This window comes from Aquarana catesbeiana, linkage group LG01 (genome assembly GCF_042186555.1).
Source record: "Aquarana catesbeiana isolate 2022-GZ linkage group LG01, ASM4218655v1, whole genome shotgun sequence".
NCBI lineage: Eukaryota > Metazoa > Chordata > Amphibia > Anura > Ranidae > Aquarana > Aquarana catesbeiana.
In genome coordinates this window covers 791,644,172-791,659,129 of record NC_133324.1, presented here as the reverse complement: position 1 = coordinate 791,659,129, position 14,958 = coordinate 791,644,172, and positions in this window count along the sequence as shown.

Genomic DNA, 14,958 nt, shown 5'->3' with positions numbered 1-14,958 from the left:
CAATGTGTCTCAATCCCTCAAATTATGGGTATGTAAAATTACACCTACCCTGCCCGTCCCGGATGCGTGCTGGCCACAACGGTGCACTGGAGCAAAAAAAGGGGAGAAGGCAAACCTGTAGTTGAATATTTAAAGTTTTGGCCAGCCACAGATCCCAGCATCCGACAGACACGGTGTTTTGAATGTGATTTGAATGTTACAACTTTCTTTGTCTATGTAAGTGGTTGCATTTATGGGAGTCCTCAGCTTAGAGGTGCCTGGCTGTCTGATGTGCTGCATCACACATTCCATGCGCACATTACCCCTGCTATCACCGTCACCACCATGATATATATCTTCCCCCCTCCACCCCTTCCCCCGCCGGCTTTTCCCCTTTCCCATCCTCTTTGAGACACTTGCCACACTTGTGCACTTGTGTTCCACACACACTTTGGTGTGCCTACATATATGTATACATATGGTTTCTATGGTGTAACGCCAGGGCCCGCCTCTTGACCGCCCATTCACATGGGAGTGGCTCTTGGGTCAGCCTGGTCTGTGCTCCTTAGATGAGCACACTATTTAAGTAGCTGTAAGAGATGGACACTGCTAGGCTCTGAAGAAGAAGGTGCTACCTTCGAAACGCATCAGCCAGCAGCTGCACGTCTTGTCCGTAGGTCTGGAGACTGCTATCGGTGTATCCATTATCACCATCAATAGACCATTATGCGCGATTTTTATCTACCCTTGTGAGTAGTATTTTTACGTTTCCTTCTTTTAATAAACTTTTTTAAAGATAATGCACAAGGCCGGTGCGCCCTCTCGTTTCTGTTTTTTGTCTGCATGTTAGGATTTCCCTATCCTTGAGGGCAGCAAGGCTGAAAGCTACCATCAATCGAAAACTTTGAACTGTCGGGCCACACATTTATGCGCAAGAGTTTTTGTTTTGTTATACTCACAGAATATACATTGGAGTGTTTCTTTCCAAAATGGGGTCATTTTGTGGGTAATTCCATTGCCCTGGTGCTCCAGGACCTTCAAAAGTTTGATGGGTAGGAATGAAATTAGATGTGTAATTTATGCCCCTAGAACGCCTGATGGTGCTCCCTGCATGTTGGGCCTCTCTATGTGGTCAGGCTGTGAAAAAGTCTCACACATGTGGTATCACCATACTCAGGAGGAGTAGCAGAATGTATTTTGGGGTGTAATTGGAACTATGCATATGCTGTGTGAGAAATAACTTGACAATGACAATTTTGTGTACAAAAAAAAAAAAATTCTTAATTTTTCCAAGAATTGTGGGAAAAACTTACAACTTCAAAAAACTCACCATGCCTCTTACTAAATACCTTGGACTGTCAACTTTTCAAAAAGGGGTAATTTGGGGGGGTATTTGTACAGTCCTGACATTTTAGGGCCTCGAGAAATGAGATAGTACATCAGGTGTGATCAATTTTTTTTATGATTTGCACCATAGCTTGTAGAGGCTATAACTTTCACACAGACTAAATAATATCCACTAATTTGGGTTATTTTAACCAAAGATATGTAGCAGTATAGATTTTGGCCCAATTTTATGAACAAAAATTACTTATTTGAAAAACGTTGTAATAGAAACTAAAAAAAAGTGGGGTTTTTTTTTCAAAATTTTTGCTCTATTTTAACTTATATCGCAAAAAATAAATCGACTGATGGTAGTGATGTCAGCAGAGAGCAGACTACAGACCGCTCTCTGCTGAAAATGGGTCACAGGAGTGCAAAATGGTTTGCACTCCTGTGACCCAGAGGAGAAGTCCAGCCTAAAAAGCTCAGGCTAGACTTCTCCTTTAAATACCACCAAAAGAAAACTCTATTTGTGTGAAAAAAATGATAAAAATTTTGTTTGGGTACAGTGCTGCATGAGTAATTCTCAATCAAAGTGTGAGAGCTCTGAAAGCTGAAAATTGGTCTGGGCAGGAAGGGGGTGAAAGTGCCCTGCATTGAAGTGGTTAAGGGGAACCCCATGACAGAATATAAGAAAAAATAAAAAACGGCATGGCCCCCCCCCCCCCCCAAAATCCATACTAGGACCTTCGGGTCTGGTGTAGATTTTAAGGGGAACTTCCTACCAAAATTAAAAAAAAAAAGGCATGGGGTCCCCCTCAAAATCCATACCAGACCCTTATACGAGCATGCAGCCTGGCAGGCTAGGCACTCGCTCGTCCCCCCTCTCCTGAACCATACCAGGCCGCTTGCCCTCAACAGGGGGAGGGTGCTTTGGGGAGCCTGACAACCCTGATCTGTGTGTCTGCGAGTGGGGGACTTATAGGAATCTGGAAGCCCCCTTTAACAAGGGGGCCCCCAGATCTCACCCCCCTATGTGAATGGGTATCGGGTACATTGTACCCCTATACATTCACCAAAAAAGTATCAAAAAGTAATAACCACGGGAAACCGTTTTGGACAAGTCCTTTATTAAAAAAAAAAATAAATAAATAAATAGTGTCCCTCGATGTAATCCATCGTCAAATCACGTTGCTCGCAAAAATAAAACAAAAAAGCTGCCATCACTGCCTGCCTCCTCTCAGCTTTGACAGCTCTTATATAGCCAAGGGGCAGGGCGACCCGGCTATGTCATCTGGTGGCACCGCCCCTTTCTGATGTCACCTGACATCTTAAGGGAACTGCACCACTGGGTAATGTAACCGAGGTGGCCCCGCCCCTTGCCTATATAATTTATAAGAACTGTCAAAGCAGAGAGGAGACAGGTGGCCAGTGGCCTCCCAGGAGGCGGAGCATTATTTTTCAATTTTTCGGATCCAGCAGGCGATGTGATTGACAATGGATTACATTGAGGGACACTATTTTTTTTTTTTTTAATATAGGATTTGTCAAAAACTGTTTCCTGTGTCTTTTACTTTTTGACACTTCTTTGGTAAATGGGTAGGGGTACAATGTACCCATTCACATGTGGGGGGGCAGGATCTTGTTAAAGGGGATTCCAGATTCCAATAAGCCTCCCACCCACAGACCCCGATAATCCACAGCCCAGGGTTGTGGGAAGAGGCCCTTGTGCCCTTGTTGAGGGCATAAGGGCCTCTTCCCGAGGTCAGCCTCCCATGTTGAGGACATGTGGCCTGGTATGATTCTGGAGGGGGGGGCGCTCACTCGCCCCCCCCCTTTTCCTGACCTCCAGGCTGCATGCTCGGATAAGGTTCTGGTATATATTTTTTGGGGGGGGGACGCCATTTTGTTTATTTTGTTCCCCTTAAAATCCATACCAGACCCAAAGGGCCTGGTATGAACTGGAGGGGGGCACCCTACACCATTTTTTTTCATTTTGTTAAATCTGTATTGCCAGGAGCCGGCAATACATTATAGCTGCGAACAAGTTTAAATGACATCTTTTCCTTTAGAAATGTCATTATTGCTGCAGCATGTTCTATTTATTGTACAGATGTGCCACTTTACAGGCAGACTAAGGGGAACCCCCCCCAGGCACTATATTTGAAGGAATTATTAATTATTGTTGTTTCACTTTAAGCATAATTAAAATTACTGATCCTTTAAAAACGATCATTTTAAAACCTTTTTTTTGCATTGATACAAGTCCCCCAGGGCAGTACCTGGGTCCCCATACACTTTTTAGGGCAATACCTTGCATATAAGCCTTTAAAAGGGAGGATTTTCATGTCCGCGTCCTATAGACTCAAATGGAGTTCGCACGTTCGCTAGAACTTTTTGCCTGTTCGAGATGTTATGGTGCGAACCGAACAAGGGGGGGTTGGGCCAATCCCTAATAGAGACTGGATAAAACTCTGTCAAGTTCCCAATAAGGTCGTTTTCCTGTTAATTCATGTCCTGTAGACATGACTGGGAGTGAAAAGAGATTTCCTAAATGAGGGAAATCCCCTCCTAGACAGTTGTTTTTGGAATAAGTGTCACCAGGGTTGCTGTTAGAAATCATGGGGCTTGTATCGCGTACCTAACAGGGCCCCCACATCTGAAAATATAAAAATTAGATTTTCACTAAAAATACACTAAAATCATTATTGGCAGACACAAGCAGTTAATAAATGAAGCTCTATGTGTAAATGAGGTCTTGGGGCTCATTGACATGAGTGCTATGGCCAGTACAGTGTAAATCATAATTTTTTTTATTTGGCTGGAGCTGTATGCAGGCAGCCTATGTTATGCTAAGGGGTCGCAGCGGCTGTACTAATATAGCCATAGGTTCTAATTTGATAGGCATGTTGGTGCAGGTTTACGGCCTGATCACAGACAGTGTGCATTTGGGGCCACTCACCCAGACCTGCACACGTGTCAAATTAGAACCTGTGGCTGTGTAAGTAGAGTTGCTCTGTCCCTAGAGTAAGGGCTAGTTTACACTTGCTTCAAAACATGGCTTTGGATAGGCTTTGTTAAAGCTCTCTGAATGCTAGTCAAAGCTCCTGTCACTAAATAAAACGGTTAGCTTACAGTCCTGTTTACACCTGCTTTTGCTTGGTGCTTCCATGAGGCATCGATGAGGCTTCGGTGGGGCTTCGATGGGGCTTCGGTGGAGCTTTGGTGGGGCTTCAGTGGAGCTTTTATAAGGCTTCGGTGAGGCTTCGATGGGGCTTCGATGGAGCTTCAGTGGGGCTTCAAGCGAGCTTTGCTATAGACTTCTATGGAGGATTTGAAGACGCTTTGAAGCACCACTGAAGCTACATGGGGTATACTTTTTGAAGTGAAGCCAAAGTAAAGCAAAAGCAGGTGTATTTTATTTAGTGACATCAGCTTTGACTTGTGTTCAGAAAGCTTTAATAAAGCCTGTCCAAAGCCTTGTTGAAGCCTTGTTGAAGCCGAAGTAAGTGTAAATGAGCCCTAACAGGCAGCTCCAGCCACACAAACTGCTTATTTATTATTTATTTATTTATTACATTTTTTTCAAAACACTGTTGGGGGAGCTTTGGTGAAACATTAGAGGTCTAAACAGACCCCTGATGTCTCACCCTTGAGACCAAGAAAGGAACTAAGGACATAGATTCTTCAAGCCTTTCTCTGCAGCCTCAGCTACACTGCGGATGAATGAACTGGAAGTGATTTGTACAGAGGCTTCCTGTTTATTCACAAAAGTAAAGCATAATAAAAATAGTTTCTATGCTTTACTGATCATTCACTGTGTTCATTCACAAAAGCAGGGGGCTTGTAAATATGGCATATTTACCACTCCATCACCCCCATGCTCTCCTTCCTGAAATGATCCCTGGGGGGCATACAAGGAGGCCCGGGCAGCAGGGGGAAGGGTATCTTGGACAGGAGGGGCATTTACTGGAACTGATCTCCTTTAGTTCCCCCCTCCCCTTAAAGCTGGTGGGGAGGAGGAGAAGCTGGTTTTCAGCTGCTGTAGGGGGGGACTACAGGGGATCAGTTCTGATAAATGCCCCCCACCACCCCGATCACCCCCTCCTGTCCAGGATCCTGCTTGTCAGCTACCTGGGTCACCTGTTGAACTGATGGAGCCTGGGCCCCGTACAGGAGGCTGGCAGTACCCCCTTATTAATGGCCCTGAGAGTCACAATTGGACGGTTTCCACTCTATTTCAGTTCTGGTGAGAATTTTGAATTCCCCTGACTTTCTGTCCTGGTGTCACTGTAGAGCAGGGGTAGGCAACCTTAGAGAGGTGGAGATCTACGTGAACAACATAGAAGAGATCAGATCACTGGGATTTGGCGCCTTTTTTTTTACACTGTGTGCAGTTACCTGAGTTTTTTTTTTCCTTATGGATAAATGCAGGTAACTACAATGACCCACAGAAGACAATAGTTTTCTATGTGTCATGTTCATACCAGAACACTGTTTCTCTGTGTTCCAGAGATGTGAGATATGCAACATGTTTGCATAATATCGCATCACACTGGTGAGATGCTGCTGTGCGGTGACATGAATGAAGTGTCACTTTGTGCAGTGACACAAAAAAAGGAAACTGATATGCTTAAAATGTGCATCATACTGCATCACGCTTCCCTCTAGTGTACAGGTGTTAGCAGTTTGCAGAGCAGATTACAGGGGTCAGTAGGGCAGAAGACGGTGTCAGTCAGTAGGGTAGTGGATGGTGTCAGTGGTGCAGTGGACAGTGTCAGTAGGGCAGTGGGTGGTGTCAGTAGGGCTGAGGATGGGGGTCAGTAGGGCCGAGGATGGGGGTCAGTAGGGCAGTGGACGGTGTCAGTCAGTAGGGCAGTGGATGGTGTCAGTCAGTAGGGCAGTGGATGGTGTCAGTCAGTAGGGCAGAGGGCGGTGTCAGTAGGGCAGTAGGCGGTGTCAGTAGGGCAGTGGACGGTGTCAGTAGGGCAGTGTAAGATGTCAGTAGGGCAGTGGGTGGTGTCAGTAGAGCAGTGGACGGTATAAGTAGGGCAGTGGGCGGTGTCAGGTGTCAGTAGAGCAGTTGATGGTGTCAGTAGAGCAGTTGATGGTGTCAGTAGCGCAGTGGACGGTGTCAGTAGGGCAGTGGACAGTGTCAGTCAGTAGGGCAGAGGACAGTGTCAGTCAGTAGGGCAGTGGACAGTGTCAGTAGGTCAGTGGGTGGTGTCAGTAGAGCAGTGGACTTTGTCAGTAGAGCAGTTGATGGTGTCAGTAGCGCAGTGGACGGTGTCAGTAGGGCAGTGGACGGTGTCAGTAGCACAGTGTAAGATGTCAGTAGGGCAGTGGGTGGTGTCAGTAGAGCAGTGGACGGTATAAGTAGGGCAGTGGGCGGTGTCAGGTGTCAGTAGAGCAGTTGATGGTGTCAGTAGAGCAGTTGATGGTGTCAGTAGCGCAGTGGACGGTGTCAGTAGGGCAGAGGACAGTGTCAGTCAGTAGGGCAGAGGACAGTGTCAGTCAGTAGGGCAGTGGACGGTGTCAGTAGGGCAGTGGGCAGTGTCAGTCAGTAGGGCAGTGGGCAGTGTCAGTCAGTAGGGCAGTGGACAGTGTCAGTCAGTAGGGCAGTGGACAGTGTCAGTCAGTAGGGCAGTGGATGGTGTCAGTCAGTAGAGCAGAGGGCGATGTCAGTAGGGCAGTGGGCGGTGTCAGTAGAGCAGTGGACGGTATAAGTATGGCAGTGGGCGGTGTCAGGTGTCAGTAGAGCAGTGGACTTTGTCAGTAGAGCAGTGGATGGTGTCAGTAGCGCAGTGGATGGTGTCAGTAGGGCAGTGGATGGTGTCAGTCAGTAGGGCAGTGGATGGTGTCAGTCAGTAGGGCAGAGGGCAGTGTCAGTAGGGCAGTGGGGGGTGTCAGTAGAGCAGTGGGCGGTGTCAGTAGAGCAGTGGACGGTATCAGTAGAGCAGAGGGCGGTGTCAGGTGTCAGTAGAGCAGTGGACTTGTCAGTAGCGCAGTGGACGGTGTCAGTAGGGCAGTGGATGGTGTCAGTAGCACAGTGGAAGATGTCAGTAGAGCAGTGGGTGGTGTCAGTAGGGCAGTGGGTGGTGTCAGTAGGGCCGAGGATGGGGGTCAGTAGTGCCGTGGACGGTGTCAGTAGGGCAGTGGACGGTGTCAGTAGGGCAGTGGACAGTGTCAGTAGGGCAGTGGACAGTGTCAGTAGGGCAGTGGACAGTGTCAGTAGGGCAGTGGATGGTGTCAGTCAGTAGGGCAGAGGGCGGTGTCAGTAGGGCAGTGGACAGTGTCAGTAGGGCGGTGGACGGTGTCAGTAGGGCAGTGGACGGTGTCAGTAGGGCAGTGGATGGTGTCAGTAGGGCAGTGGACGGTGTCAGTAGGGCAGTGGACGGTGTCAGTCAGTAGGGCAGTGGACAGTGTCAGTCAGTAGGGCAGTGGACAGTGTCAGTCAGTAGGGCAGTGGACAGTATCAGTCAGTAGGGCAGTGGACGGTGTCAGTCAGTAGGGCAGTGGGCGGTGTCAGTAGAGCAGTGGACTTTGTCAGTAGAGCAGTGGACTTTGTCAGTAGAGCAGTGGATGGTGTCAGTAGGGCAGTGGATGGTGTCAGTAGGGCAGTTGATGGTGTCAGTCAGAGGGCAGTGGATGGTGTCAGTCAGTAGGGCAGAGGGCAGTGTCAGTGGGGCAGAGGGCAGAGTCAGTGGGGCAGTGGACGGTGTCAGTGGGGCAGTGGACGGTGTCAGTGGGGCAGTGGACGGTGTCAGTGGGGCAGTGGACGGTGTCAGTGGGGCAGTGAACGGTGTCAGTGGGGCAGTGGACGGTGTCAGTGGGGCAGTGGACGGTGTCAGTGGGGCAGTGGACGGTGTCAGTGGGGCAGTGGACGGTGTCAGTAGGGCAGTGAGCGGTGTCAGGTGTCAGTAGAGCAGTGGACTTTGTCAGTAGAGCAGTTTATGGTGTCAGTAGCGCAGTGGACGGTGTCAGTAGGGCAGTGGACGGTGTCAGTAGCACAGTGGAAGATGTCAGTATGGCAGAGGGTGGTGTCAGTAGAGCAGTGAACGGAGTCAGTAGGGCAGTGGATGGTGTCAGTGGTGGAGTGGACAGTGCCAGTAGGGCAGAACACGGTGTCAGTCAGTAGGGCAGAACACGGTGTCAGTCAGTAGGGCAGAACACGGTGTCAGTCAGTAGGGCAGAACACGGTGTCAGTCAGTAGGGCAGAACACGGTGTCAGTCAGTAGGGCAGAACACGGTGTCAGTCAGTAGGGCAGAGGACAGTGTCAGTCAGTAGGGCAGAGGACAGTGTCAGTCAGTAGGGCAGAGGACAGTGTCAGTCAGTAGGGCAGTGGGCGGTGTCAGTAGGGCAGTGGGCGGTGTCAGTGAGGCAGTGGGCGGTGTCAGTAGGGCAGTGGGCGGTGTCAGTAGAGCAGTGGACGGTATCAGTAGGGCAGTGGGTGGTGTCAGCTGTCAGTAGAGCAGTGGACTTTGTCAGTAGAGCAGTTGATGGTGTCAGTAGCGTAGTGGACGGTGTCGGTAGGGCAGTGGATGGTGTCAGTAGCACAGTGGAAGATGTCAGTAGGGCAGAGGGCGGTGTCAGTAGAGCAGTGGACGGTGTCAGTAGGGCAGTGGACAGTATCAGTAGGGCAGTGGACAGTATCAGTAGGGCAGTGGACAGTATCGGTAGGGCAGTGGACAGTATCGGTAGGGCAGTGGACGGTGTCGGTAGGACAGTGGACGGTGTCGGTAGGACAGTGGACGGTGTCGGTAGGACAGTGGACGGTGTCGGTAGGACAGTGGACGGTGTCGGTAGGACAGTGGACGGTGTCAGTAGCACAGTGGACGATGTCAGTAGAGCAGTGGACGGTGTCAGTAGCGCAGTGGAAGATGTCAGTAGGGCAGTGGACGGTGTCAGTCAGTAGGGCAGTGGACGGTGTCAGTCAGTAGGGCAGTGGGCGGTGTCAGTAGGGCAGTGGGCGGTGTCAGTAGGGCAGTGGGCGGTGTCAGTCGGTAGGGCAGAGGGCGGTGTCAGTAGGGCAGTGGACGGTATCAGTAGAGCAGTGGACGGTGTCAGTAGAGCAGTGGACGGTATCAGTAGGGCAGTGGGCGGTGTCAGGTGTCAGTAGAGCAGTGGACTTTGTCAGTAGAGCAGTTGATGGTGTCAGTAGCGCAGTGGACGGTGTCGGTAGGGCAGTGGATGGTGTCAGTAGCACAGTGGAAGGTGTCAGTAGGGCAGAGGGCGGTGTCAGTAGGGCAGTGGACGGTGTCACTAGGGCAGTGGACAGTATCAGTAGGGCAGTGGACAGTATCAGTAGGGCAGTTGACGGTGTCAGTAGGACAGTGGACGGTGTCAGTGGAGCAGTGGACGGTGTCGGTAGGGCAGTGGATGGTGTCAGTAGCACAGTGGAAGATGTCAGTAGGGCAGAGGGCGGTGTCAGTAGAGCAGTGGACGGTGTCAGTAGGGCAGTGGACAGTATCAGTAGGGCAGTGAACAGTATCAGTAGGGCAGTGGACAGTATCAGTAGGGCAGTTGACGGTGTCAGTGGAGCAGTGGACGGTGTCAGTGGAGCAGTGGACGGTGTCAGTGGAGCAGTGGACGGTGTCGGTAGGACAGTGGACGGTGTCGGTAGGACAGTGGACGGTGTCGGTAGGACAGTGGACGGTGTCGGTAGGACAGTGGACGGTGTCGGTAGGACAGTGGACGGTGTCGGTAGGACAGTGGACGGTGTCGGTAGGACAGTGGACGGTGTCGGTAGGACAGTGGATGGTGTCAGCAGCACAGTGGAAGATGTCAGTAGAGCAGTGGATGGTAAAAATAGGGCAGTGGGCGGTGTCAGTAGAGCAGTTGATGGTGTCAGTAGCGCAGTGGAAGATGTCAGTAGGGCAGTGGACAGTGTCAGTCAGTAGGGCAGTGGGCGGTGTCAGTCAGTAGAGCAGTGGGTGGTGTCAGTCAGTAGGGCAGAGGGCGGTGTCAGTCAGTAGGGCAGAGGGCGGTGTCAGTCAGTAGGGCAGAGGGCGGTGTCAGTCAGTAGGGCAGAGGGCGGTGTCAGTCAGTAGGGCAGAGGGCGGTATCAGTAGGGCAGTGGACAGTATCAGTAGGGCAGTTGATGGTGTCAGTAGGACAGTGGGCGGTATCAGTAGAGCAGTGGACGGTGTCAGTAGAGCAGTGGACGGTGTCAGTAGAGCAGTGGACGGTGTCAGTAGAGCAGTGGACGGTGTCAGTAGCGCAGTGGACGGTGTCCAGTAGGGCAGTGGGCGGTGTCAGTAGGGCAGTGGACGGTATCAGTAGAGCAGTGGACGGTGTCAGTAGCGCAGTGGACGGTGTCAGTAGCGCAGTGGACGGTGTCAGTAGCGCAGTGGACGGTGTCAGTAGCGCAGTGGACGGTGTCAGTAGCGCAGTGGACGGTGTCAGTAGCGCAGTGGACGGTGTCAGTAGCGCAGTGGACGGTGTCAGTAGCGCAGTGGACGGTGTCAGTAGCGCAGTGGATGGTGTCCAGTAGGGCAGTGGGCAGTGTCAGTAGGGCAGTGGGCGGTGTCAGTAGGACAGTGGACGGTGTCGGTAGGACAATGGATGGTGTCAGTAGCACAGTGGAAGATGTCAGTAGGGCAGTGGACGGTGTCAGTCAATAGGGCAGAGGGTGGTGTCAGGTCAGTGGGCGGTGTCAGTCAGTAGGGCAGTGGGCGGTGTCAGTCAGTAGGGCAGTGGGCGGTGTCAGTCAGTAGGGCAGTGGGCGGTGTCAGTCAGTAGGGCAGTGGGCGGTGTCAGTCAGTAGGGCAGTGGGCGGTGTCAGTAGGGCAGTGGACGGTATCAATAGGGCAGTGGATGGTGTCAGTTGTGGAGTGGACAGTGCCAGGGCAGTGGATGGTATCAGTAGCGCAGTGGATGGTGTCAGTAGTGCAGTGGATGGTGTCAGTAACGCAGTGGATGGTGTCAGTAGCGCAGTGGACGGTGTCAGTAGGGCAGTGGGCGGTGTCAGTAGGGCAGTGGGCGGTGTCAGTAGGGCAGTGGGCGGTGTCAGTAGGGCAGTGGGCGGTGTCAGTAGGGCAGTGGGCGGTGTCAGTAGGGCAGTGGGCGGTGTCAGTAGAGCAGTGGGCGGTGTCAGTAGAGCAGTGGGCGGTGTCAGTAGAGCAGTTGATGGTGTCAGTAGCGCAGTGGACGGTGTCAGTAGGCCAATGGATGGTGTCAGTAGCACAGTGGAAGATGTCAGTAGGGCAGTGGATGGTGTCAGTCAATAGGGCAGTGGGCGGTGTCAGTAGGGCAGTGGGCGTTGTCAGTAGGGCAGTGGACTTTGTCAGTAGAGCAGTGGACTTTGTCAGTAGAGCAGTGGACTTTGTCAGTAGAGCAGTTGATGGTGTCAGTAGAGCAGTTGATGGTGTCAGTAGAGCAGTTGATGGTGTCAGTAGAGCAGTTGATGGTGTCAGTAGGGCAGTGGATGGTGTCAGTAGCACAGTGGAAGATGTTAGTAGGAAGGTGGATGGTGTCAGTGGTGGAGTGGACAGTGCCAGTAGGGCAGAAGACGGTGTCAGTCAGTAGGGTAGTGGATGGTGTCAGTAGGGCAGAGGATGGTGTCAGTAGGGCAGAGGACGATGTCAGTCAGTAGGGCAGAGGGCGGTGTCAGTAGGGCAGTGGACGATATGAGTAGGGCAGTGGACGGTATCAGTAGGGCAGTGGATGGTGTCAGTTGTGGAGTGGACAGTGCCAGTAGGGCAGTGGATGGTGTCAGTCAGTAGGGCAGTGGATGTTGTCAGTAGGGCAGAGGACGATGTCAGTCAGTAGGGCAGAGGGCGGTGTCAGTAGGGCAGTGGACAGTATCAGTAGAGCAGTGGACGGTATCAGTAGAGCAGTGAACAGTGTCAGTAGCGCAGTGGACGGTGTCAGTAGCGCAGTGGATGGTGTCAGTAGCGCAGTGGATGGTGTCAGTAGCGCAGTGGACGGTGTCCAGTAGGGCAGTGGACGGTGTCCAGTAGGGCAGTGGACGGTGTCAGTAGGGCAGTGGGCGGTGTCAGTAGGGCAGTGGACGGTGTCAGTAGGGCAGTGGACTTTGTCAGTAGAGCAGTGGACTTTGTCAGTAGAGCAGTGGACTTTGTCAGTAGAGCAGTGGACTTTGTCAGTAGAGCAGTGGACTTTGTCAGTAGAGCAGTGGATGGTGTCAGTAGAACAGTGGACGGTGTCAGCGGGGCAGTGGATTGTGTCAGCGGGGCAGTGGACAGTGTCAGCGGGGCAGTGGATGGTGTCAGCAAGGGAGTGGATGGTGTCAGTAGAGCAGTGCAAGGTGACAGTGGGGCAGTGGATGGTGTTAGTAGGGCAGTTTGATGGTGGCAGTGGGTGGTGTCCGTAGGGCAGTGGATGGTGACAGTAGGACCGAAGTGCCTGGCAATTCAGGGGTTAATTGTGAGCCACCCACTTGGCTACCTGCCTGGCAGCTGTGGGGTTAAATCTGTGTGTGGTCGCTCAGCTCACCTTTCCACATGCAGCCTTCTCTTGAAGTTTCTTTGTATACCGGGGAGATTGCCTCTGGTATAAGTACTGACATGTCTGTGTCTCTGCTCGGTTGTTACACTGGACGCAGTGCTCAATCCCGCCTGTGACATTGTGTACATCCATATCCATAGGGCAGTGGACAGTGCCAGTGGAGCAGTGGACGGTTTCAGTAGGGCAGTGGACGGTGTCAGTAGAGCAGTGGACGGTATAAGTAGGGCAGTGGACGGTATAAGTAGGGCAGTGGGCGGTGTCAGTAGAGCAGTGGACTTTGTCAGTAGCGCAGTGGATGGTGTCAGTAGGCCAGTGGATGGTGTCAGTAGCACAGTGGAAGATGTCAGTAGGGCAGTGGATGGTGTCATTCAGTAGGGCAGTGGACGGTGTCAGTAGGTCAGTGGACGTTATCAGTACGTCAGTGGGTGGTGTCAGTAGAGCAGTGGACTTTGTCAGTAGAGCAGTTGATGGTGTCAGTAGCGCAGTGGACGGTGTCAGTAGGGCAGTGGATGGTGTCAGTAGCACAGTGTAAGATGTCGGTAGGGCAGTGGACGGTGTCAGTAGGGCAGTGGACGGTGTCAGTGGGGCAGTGGACGGTATCAGTAGGGCAGTGGACTGTATCAGTAGGGCAGTGGACTGTATCAGTAGGGCAGTGGACTGTATCAGTAGGGCAGTGGATGGTATCAGTAGGGCAGTGGACGGTATCAGTAGGGCAGTGGACTTTGTCAGTAGAGCAGTTGATGGTGTCAGTAGCGCAGTTGATGGTGTCAGTAGCGCAGTGGACGGTGTCAGTAGCGCAGTGGAAGATGTCAGTAGGGCAGTGGACAGTGTCAGTGGAGCAGTGGACAGTGTCAGTGGAGCAGTGGACAGTGTCAGTGGAGCAGTGGACGGTGTCAGTAGGGCAGTGGACGGTGTCAGTAGGGCAGTGGACGGTGTCAGTAGGGCAGTGGACGGTGTCAGTAGGGCAGTGGACGGTATAAGTAGGGCAGTGGACGGTGTCAGTCAGTAGGGCAGAGGGCGGTGTCAGTCAGTAGGGCAGTGGACGTTGTCAGTAGGCCAGTGGGCGTTAACAGTAGGCCAGTGGACTTTGTCAGTAGAGCAGTTGATGGTGTCAGTAGCGCAGTGGATGGTGTCAGTAGGCCAGTAGTAGTTGTCATTAACACAGTGGACGGTGTCAGTAGGGCAGTGGACGGTGTCAGTCAGTAGGGCAGTGGACGGTGTCAGTCAGTAGGGCAGAGGGCGGTGTCAGTCAGTAGGGCAGAGGGCGGTGTCAGTCAGTAGGGCAGTGGACGATGTCAGTAGGCCAGTGGGCGGTGTCAGTAGAGCAGTGGACTTTGTCAGTAGGGCAGTTGATGGTGTCAGTAGGGCGGAGGGCGGTATCAGTAGGGCAGTGGATGGTGTCAGTGGGGCAGTGGATGGTGTCAGTAAGGGAGTGGATGGTGTCAGTGGGGCAGTGGATGGTGTCAGTAAGGGAGTGGATGGTGTCAGTAAGGGAGTGGATGGTGTCAGTAGAGCAGTGCAAGGTGACAGTGGGGCAGAGGATGGTGTTAGTAGGGCAGTGGATGGTGACAGTGGGGCAGTGGATGGTGTCCGTAGGGCAGTGGATGGTGACAGTAGGACCGTGCCTGGCAATTCAGGGGTTAATTGTGAGACACCCACTTTACTATCTGCCTGGCAGCTGTGGGGTTAAATCTGTGTGTGGTTGCTCAGCTCACCGTTCCACATACAGACTTCTCTTGAAGTTTCTTTGTATACCCGGGAGATTGCCTCTGGTATAAGTACTGAAATGTCTGTGTCTCTGCTCGGTTGTTACACTGGACGCAGTGCTCAATCTCGCCTGTGACATTGTGTACATCCATATCCATAGGGCAGTGGACGGTGTCAGTAGGGCAGTGGACGGTGTCAGTAGGGCAGTGGACGGTATAAGTAGGGCAGTGGGCGGTGTCAGTAGAGCAGCTGATGGTGTCAGCAGCGCAGCGGATGGTGTCAGTAGGCCAGTGGATGGTGTCAGTCAGTAGGCCAGTGGACGGTGTCAGTAGGGCAGTGGACGGTGTCAGTAGGGCAGTGGACGGTGTCAGTAGGGCAGTGGAAGATGTCAGTAGGGCAGTGGACGGTGTCAGTGAGTAGGGCAGAGGGCGGTGTCAGTGGACGTTATCAGTAGGTCAGTGGGCGGTGTCATTAGAGCAGTG